At 48.4% G+C, this 8,223-nt stretch overlaps 1 long non-coding RNA gene across 1 annotated transcript in view; it reads right to left on the minus strand.

Annotated features, from left to right (window-relative positions):
* Window positions 1-5,630, minus strand: part of LOC140215964 (uncharacterized) — a 94,538-nt gene extending 88,908 nt beyond the window's left edge. Inside the window, exon 1 of the long non-coding RNA XR_011892581.1 lies at window positions 5,517-5,630. This is a non-coding gene — a long non-coding RNA (uncharacterized lncRNA). The remainder of the gene's footprint in view (window positions 1-5,516) is intronic.
* Window positions 5,631-8,223: the final 2,593 nt, after the last annotated feature.

The following is an 8,223-nucleotide window of genomic DNA, read 5'->3' on the forward strand; positions in this document are numbered from 1 at the left end:
CGGTCACTGACATGTCCAAAAACGAAGTTCGACGGTCACTGGGCGTTCCCAAAGTGAAGCCCGAATCTCCGCCTCCCGTGCTGGAAGCGATCACCTACGCCGCAGCCGGCCGCCGTCAAGGTCTCTATCTGCGTCCGCACCAGAGCCCTGTAACACCGCAATTCCGTCGTCCACCGCCGACGCCGCCAGCGCGCCCACCCGTCGCCCAGATGAGCTACGCGAGGCAGACGGACATTAGGCGAGCCCGCGACTAGCGCCCGCTGTGCTATCGCTGCGGAGAAGCCGTCCATGTGTACCGCCGATGCCCATACCACGACTTGGCGCTGATAGGGTTCGCCGTGAACGCGCCGCATCCATAGCTTGGAGAGTGCCCTCGTGACATCGCCGACTACCTCGCCACCGATCAGTGGAGTTCTCGATGACCATGCCATTCGCCTCTACCAGGCCACCTGTCTCAGCAGCGCCGACCATACTCTGGCCCAGCCCGGGGCCGGTCTACGAGCCCATATCCGGAAAACTAGAAGCACCAACCGCTGGACGTGCAGCTGCTGTTCGTCGAACTGACGGAGATCCTCCGCTGTCGACGAAGACGCCGAAAACCTTGTCTCGACGACATATCAACGAGACGCCGCCATTCCGACGAATTCTAGAAGCAAAGAATACGCCGACGAAAGACGACCTGATGACGGCACGTACTAGCCTCAAGTCAACACGACGCAGCCGCGATACGACGCCAATGCAGAACTGCAACGCAAATCAAAGAACCACCGACCTCGACATGCTTCTCGATGACCACGCAGTCACCGCCTTAATGTACACAGGAGCCAACTTCTCTGTCATGAGTGGAACCATCGCCGCACAGTTGAAGAAAGCTAAGACTGCATGGGAAGGCCCTCAAATTCGGACGGCTGGAGGACACCGCACAACACCGACTGGAATCAGTACGACAAAAATTACCATTGATGACCGTACATACCCTGTCACTTTCTTTATCCTGCAACAGTATTCACTAAACGTCATTCTCGGCATTGACTTCCTGAACTGACACGGCGCAATCATCGACCTGAAGTCGAAGTCGATAACGCTGTCGGAAGATCAAGCGTTACGCCCCATCAAGCCCGACAGCTCGCCCACCTGCGCATCAGGAACCAGCAGAGGACCGACAGCCGACACTACAACCTTCGACGCTGCTTACTTCGAATACCAGCCCGGCTACCGTGTTTGGGTTTGGACCACGATACGCTGACGAGGACTCAGTGAGAAACTATTACGCCGCTATTTCAGCTCCACAAGTTCATCCGCCACATTGGTGCACTCGAATATGAGGTCGTGCGAGACGGCATTTTGCTATCACAGCAGTGCCGCTCACAACCTGAAATATTCCATGCTGTGTGACTTAAGCAGTTCTACCAGCGCTAGCGAACATTGAGACATTACATAGCAGAACTTCGGACTTTTTTCGGACTGTGGTACTTTGGACAGTGCTTCTTTGTGGTTCTGTTGATTTTGTTTATTAAGTGCCCTTTTTGTTTATAGCTCTCCCGTTTGGCTTGTAGCATCGGGGCGATGCTTTCTGATAGGGGCGTTCTGAAACGCACACTTTGTCTTTTTCGTGTGACCGTTTTTTACCGTCTAACAATTGCTATCGCTGAGCGCGGGACGCGCCAGCACGTATTGGCTGTTTCTCGAATGTTATCGATGGTTCTTTTTGCTGTCTGCCGTAAGGGAACTTTGTGTAATTTGATTTCATGTATGCACGACGCGTATGGTGTAGAACTTTCTGGAAGACGTGCGGGCACCAGCGATTACTCTGGAACCTTCGATGACTGATGTGTAAACGCCAACGCGCTTGACCCGCTGATCAGGCTTTTGGCGATCGTCGGCTGTGGTCGCCGCTGTCGCCGTTCTTTGAGTGTAGCCTGTTTTTGAGCGCTCCAGTTCCTCCAATAAAACGCTAGTTTCGTTATTCCCGGTTTCGCTGCTCTCTTCACCGTCACTACTACATGAGAATACGCTACTGCATCACCTATGCTAAGATATCCTATAAAATCTCGTTTTAGATATATTATTTACTAAAAATGGCACCAATCGGCAAAAAGTAGCTTCCACCTGTACTCCATCTGACAAGTAATTTGCAGCAGTGTCGAAGGTGCTGAGAGGGTTAGCTGAGGGAATATCATTGCGCAGTGCAATATAGTCCCGGGCGTAACTGCGATATATTGACCAGGTTATGTAGTTTTATTTTTGCATGGTACATGACACGGTACAGCTATAGTTGACATGTTAGGCCTACACCGCCAATTACTGTGACACTTACCGCTCGTAACCGTATTAGCCATTAAATATACAGCACAAAAGCGGATGGAGGACAGAAAACAAAGGAGTGAACGAACACAGCATGCTTTGCCGCATTAGCCACCATAATAACGCTTACGTAGCAACATGGCAGCGCCCAACAGCCCAGATCGTCACATCGGTTCAAATTCGCTCGTGTCACTGGCTGTACGGCCGGACAGTAAAAAATAAATGGTAAACTCTCATCCCTCAGTCTCATCTCACACTAAGGAAAAATCATGAGCTGTGTTGTGCCGTTTTTCTTAAGATCAGCTTATTATTTTAACGCTGATGTAGGATTGGTGCACAGGCATAAAGTTGTCTGAGTGATAGCTCCACCGCAATAGCAATGGTTATGCGTTGACGAGGCCGAACGCTAAAAATGCTGAATTCAATGCATCAATTTTAACACTTCGCTCTTTGCGGCACCAGATGACAATGGTGAGCATACGCCAAATACACGCCCAGCAGACGATATGGCGCGGTTGAGTATTCATGATGACGTTCGCCGTTGCTACTGGCTTATGAGGCAACAAATAGTTGTTGAGAAAACATAATATATGAAGAAGTCCGGGTGTCACATTTATGTAAAAGCAGCTTTTTGTTACAATGTCAAAGGATTTCATGCTTCAATCCACGAACCATTGTGCATCTATCGACAGGGTGACACGCAGACGCTGAACGGATAACGCGGCGCGGACAAACATATCTTGAGGGGCGTTTTACCTTACTGTTAGCTGAATAGTGCTGCAGGTTCCACAGTGCTGCAAGAAACCACTGTGATAGAGTGTAGCAATATGCGGGGGGAAGGCGTGTTGCTGCTCAAGGTCACATTCGAAAGGATGTTCATTAGTATTGCTTTCCAACGAGGAAAGAGGCACGGCAAGGCCGTGTGCTAAATCCATAGCAGAATTGAAAGAGGTGACCTCCGTCTTATTTTATATTCCCGCAACAGAAGTTACACAAAACTTTCGTGGGAGTCAACACGTCTCATGCACCCAGAAGTTCCACACGAACTGTTTTGTCCCCAGAAATAAAATTGGGCTCTGGAAGTTAGACAATCGTGCCGTAAAAATACTTTTTTGTTATTTGATCATAAAAGCCCTTGCTCACGTACATGGCGTCACATTTGTTGATGCAGCTCCCATAGCACACAATTTGTGGCTTTCGCCACACGCGATGGAGTCCTATACCACGCTTCCAGCGTCACTAGCCCCACTGCCGAGACGGCTGAAAGAGTGGCCATCGCCCTGGCCACTCTAGGTCCCGCCTGTCACACCATCGCGTGTGACCCTCGCTCAGTCGTCACTAACTTCAGCAAAGGCCGTATTTCTCTTCAAGCCCTTCGCATCCTCTGCCAGGCACCACACTCTAAAAACAGCATGATCTCCCTGACATGGATTCCAGCCCATGCGGGACCTGTCCACCCATATCTCCCCAACCTCAACGAGGTGAGCCACTCAATTGCGCAAGGCCTAGTCAACCGCACCGGAGGCACTGAAGTCGAGTTGGACACCAGAGACATTCTGACCACTTATAGTGATCTCGTTAAGGCCTTTTACCTCAGTCACCGAGCCTTGCCCCAAGTGCCCCCAAGTTCAGCCGGGCCCAGGCTACCACCATGGGTGTGCTACAAACAAACACGTAACCTTCACCCGCCCACCTCCACCTTATATTCCCAGACGTTTACACTACCCCCCACTGCCGGTGCTGTGGCACTCACCCGGCTACGCCTCCGCATATGCTGTGCGTGTGCCCGGCACAGTACACGCACAATAACGCCATGACCCTCTCGTCGAGGTTGCGTGAGACTCTGCGGAGCCCCGTCCTCGACGACCTAACCTGGGCGACCCAGCACGGCCGTAAGGTGGCGGCAAGGCAAGCCCTCGACATCCCCTCATGGGTGGCTTAGGCTCGGCCATCATAAAGTGCTGGTTGTATAATAAAAGCTTACTCCTCCTCCTCCTCCTTGATTCATAAATAGGCAACTTGCATATAAAGCGAATATAGCTAACCTAATCTATGCAACTCGGTAGTATTGCTCAATGCATGCAACTGCTCCAAGGGGTAGTATAGCTCGGTCGCCCAGTGTGATCTACCCAGCACGTCAACCAAAATTTTTAGGAATGGAATGAGTTTATTTACAAGATGATAGATGGTTAGCGTAGAGCAAGGCACAGGACGGTCATGCAAGGCCACCCGGTAGCGGTGCACTCCTCGTGCACACCTCTACTTTCTCTTCCTTCGGCTGGGTCGTGCAACGTGACATAATTATGTGTTTCGTAACACTTCACCGAGGTCCTTGTCTTGATATCGTCGAATACCGTACCTGCAACCCGGAGCCGATGAATGAAACGCATGCTCGACAGTCCGCTGATTGCAATCTCGATGGCACTGACGGATACGACGAGTCGGCGTCGCACCTTTAAAGCTCGCTTCGCAGTGACGCAGTTGAACTTTTGACGTCATTTTGTACCCATTTGATGGTGCTCCGCGAATAGCGGTGCAAGCGGCGCTAGAAAAGTTAAGCGCAACTATATATACAGAAACAGTAGCGAAGAGGGAAACTGGAACGGAGGCTAAGTGTCATGGAGGAGTCGGATAGGTGGAGGCGCGTGGGGTTGACCTCCTCTGGCATTTCTGACGGCTGCTGTGTGCGCTATGGATGTACCAAGTTCTTCTCGTGATCGAGACGCCGACCGCCGAGTGAGAAGGAGTGCGCAGCGACGCAAGCATCGGCACGCCGAGCGCGAATCGACCGAGCCTGAAGTCGTCTCCAAGCGCTGGACACAAGCTAACAAAAAAGACTCCAGAAGAGGAGGAAGGAGAAAATGAGCAGTGTGAAAAGTACATCGAGAAATTGTTTGAAACAATAAATACTGTGCAGTTTCTTACAGCGGACTACCATCTGTCCTAACGGCACTTTACACTTAAAAAAAACGAAAAACGGACATGAAACAGAAAAATTATCTTTGAAAGAAAAACCGGCACACCTATACACAATCAAATCATTTTGAAAGCATTGTGTGCGCAATGCGGAAGAAGGCAGTAGCAGCTTGACGCTTGTGAGTAACACGCATTCACGAAATGAAAGGTCGCTGTAACATTAATTCTGTGTATTAAACTATACAAAATTAAGTAAATCGGCAAAATTATTCTAATTCACCTCTATATTTTCTTACCATTTGATGCCGTAGCCGATGCACAAAGTAGGACAAGCAGGCAGCACTTGATCATGGTTTCTAACACTGCACGTCAGTAGTCGTAGAGATTGCAGCTTTTCTGTACACATAGACTCCGAGGGATGCCATTTTATATATGTATTTTTAAATATCACAACACAGATGGATCAGCGTAGGTGACATTATATGAAGAAAACTTGACTCTCGCTAAACATTAACATTTTGCACTCGCTCCCGTATTGCCACGTATCAATTACTGTCTTACTAACAAAAAGAAAACGGAGATGTGCTTGGCAATGATATGCTGCAGTGATTGCGCGCATGTGCACAGCAGTGAAATTGGTCTAAATAACGCGGGTAGCGAAAGGTCGTTAGTTTTTAAGATATGTGTTATTTGGGTATATTCCATTCGGATAGAAGTTCAGCGCATGTCAGTGATTTGTTAAATATGAGGGTCAGGTATTGTGCGTACCATTCGGCATACCCTATTAAAAACAGTTTGGTATGCCATTTACACCGGGTCGCTTCTTAGAATCTAGGTTTAGTAACAGCAGAAGTACACCTTTCTCTCAAACCAAAACGTTATCATTAGCCGGCAGGTCATCATAGTCGTAAAATATGGGTTTAAGCCAACATCGCGTCTAAACATAGAATGAAAATATACATTAAGGGTGTTTGCAATGTCAGAGTTGTCAGCTGTGACTACATCGTTGAGGTACATGCTATGCACGGTTTGTTTTTTGGGAGCAATGTTATGGCAATATTTTCCTGGGAATCGGCTTAAAATTTTTCAAGGACACATTATGAGAAAGACACATGCTGTCTTTCAGTAGAACACGGAAGCTTTTCATTTTGTTTGCGTTGGCCGTGGACGGGTGTCCTTTATGCTGTTTTCGTACTGATTTCAACTTTCGTCCAAGTCGGGCAATTTGTTTTTTTTTTTTTGGAGTTAGAATGCTGCAATATCTTTCGCCTATGGGGTACGAAGTCATTAATACATATTAAAATTAAATAATTTTAAATAAAATACATTTTAAAATAAAATTGAACATTGGTTAGAATCACAAGGAGTAACAAAAGCCGGAAAATGAGCTATCCAGTGCGTCTAACACACCAACATCACTAGCACAAGAAAAGACAGAGAAAACACATTCACGCGTTTCTTGTTATAAAAGAATACTCAGTTGCATTGCGATGCATTGCGTTACATATAATATTATGATCTGAAATGCCTTGAAAAATGTGGATTTCAGGATTTCCTTGTAGAATCGCTGTGCTGACAAGGAACAAGTCAAATATAGATGACACATTGTTCTAAATTCGGGTGGGTTGTTTCACTAGCTGGGCAAAGTCATGAAGTAAGATGAGATCCAGAAGGGGTTCTGCTGTTCGAGAAAGAGCATATGGAAAATTGTACACCCAATTGATGGACGGCATGTTGAAATCAACAGCAAGCAGTATGCTACATGAATGGTTCCAATAGGGACAAAAATTAATTAAATTGTTTAAAAAACGTGTCATCGCTCCCTGATGGCCAGTAAAAACCCCCTATCAGAATGTTAATTTCTTCCAGGAATCCTCTGATAATTACATGTTCTGCTGCGGCAATCGGTAGAGCTTTAGTTTCAGCGAAGCGGGTGAGATAGTCCGTCACCACGACGATCCACTTATTTGCGGATGTTGACGCTTGAAACGGTCCCAACAAATCCATCCCGATCTGCTGAAATGGTCGGCAAGGTGGTTTGATCGGCTGTAGTAATTCTGCTGGCCCTGTCGGTTGTGTTTTGCGTCGCTGACAGTCTCGGTATGTCTTGACGTAACGCACGACGTGGCGGTCAGACGCGGCCAGTAATACCTTTCCTGTATCCTCGACAGCGTTCGGGAGAATCTGAGGTGCCCAGCGATCGGATCGTCATGGAAGGCGCGCAGTGCTTGTGGACGCAGCGCTGCCGAAACAGCAAGAAGGTAGCTGGCGCGGACTGGTGAGAAGTTCTTCTTTAGGATCAGGTTGTTTTGTAACATGAACGAAGACAATCCGCCCTTAAGTGCCCTAGGGATTACGGCGGTGTTCCCTTCCAAATACTCGACGAGGCCATTTACCACCGGGTCTGCTCATTGCTGTTTAGTGAAGTCTTCCGCGCTTATTATTCCGAGGAAGGCGTCGTCGTCCTCGTCGTCTTGCAGCGGGGGATCGATGGGAGCGCGTGATAGGCAGTCGGCGTCAGAGTGTTTTCGTCCGGATTGTAGATTACCGTGACGTCATATTCTTGCAGTCTAAAGGTCCACCACGCCAGCCATCTTGAAGGGTCCTTTAAGTTAGCTTGCCAACACAATGCGTGATGGTCGCTAACGACTTTCAATGGCCTGCCATATAGGTAAGGGTGCTGGCGGAGTGGTTGAGCGCACTCTTCGGTTATTATGCGATACTTTGCAACCGGTGTTTGTAGAATCCTCGATGACGTCGAAAGGCAGTCTTTGTATCGTCGGAGAAGACTTTTGAGCTGTAGGTGCTTGGTCATGGGGAGACTTGGATTTACGTCGAAGTCTGGTTCGGGGACTATGGTCGGCGGGGTAGATGCGCAGAATGGGAGAGGACAAAGGCATAGATCGTTTCCATAATGTCCTCGATGTGCGCGATTGTCGTGCCCTTGCTGATGGGCTTGAACTCTTGGCTGAATTTGGTTAGCATCACTTCCGCTTTCCCTTC

This window comes from Dermacentor andersoni, chromosome 2 (genome assembly GCF_023375885.2).
Source record: "Dermacentor andersoni chromosome 2, qqDerAnde1_hic_scaffold, whole genome shotgun sequence".
Taxonomy (NCBI): Eukaryota; Metazoa; Arthropoda; class Arachnida; order Ixodida; family Ixodidae; genus Dermacentor; species Dermacentor andersoni.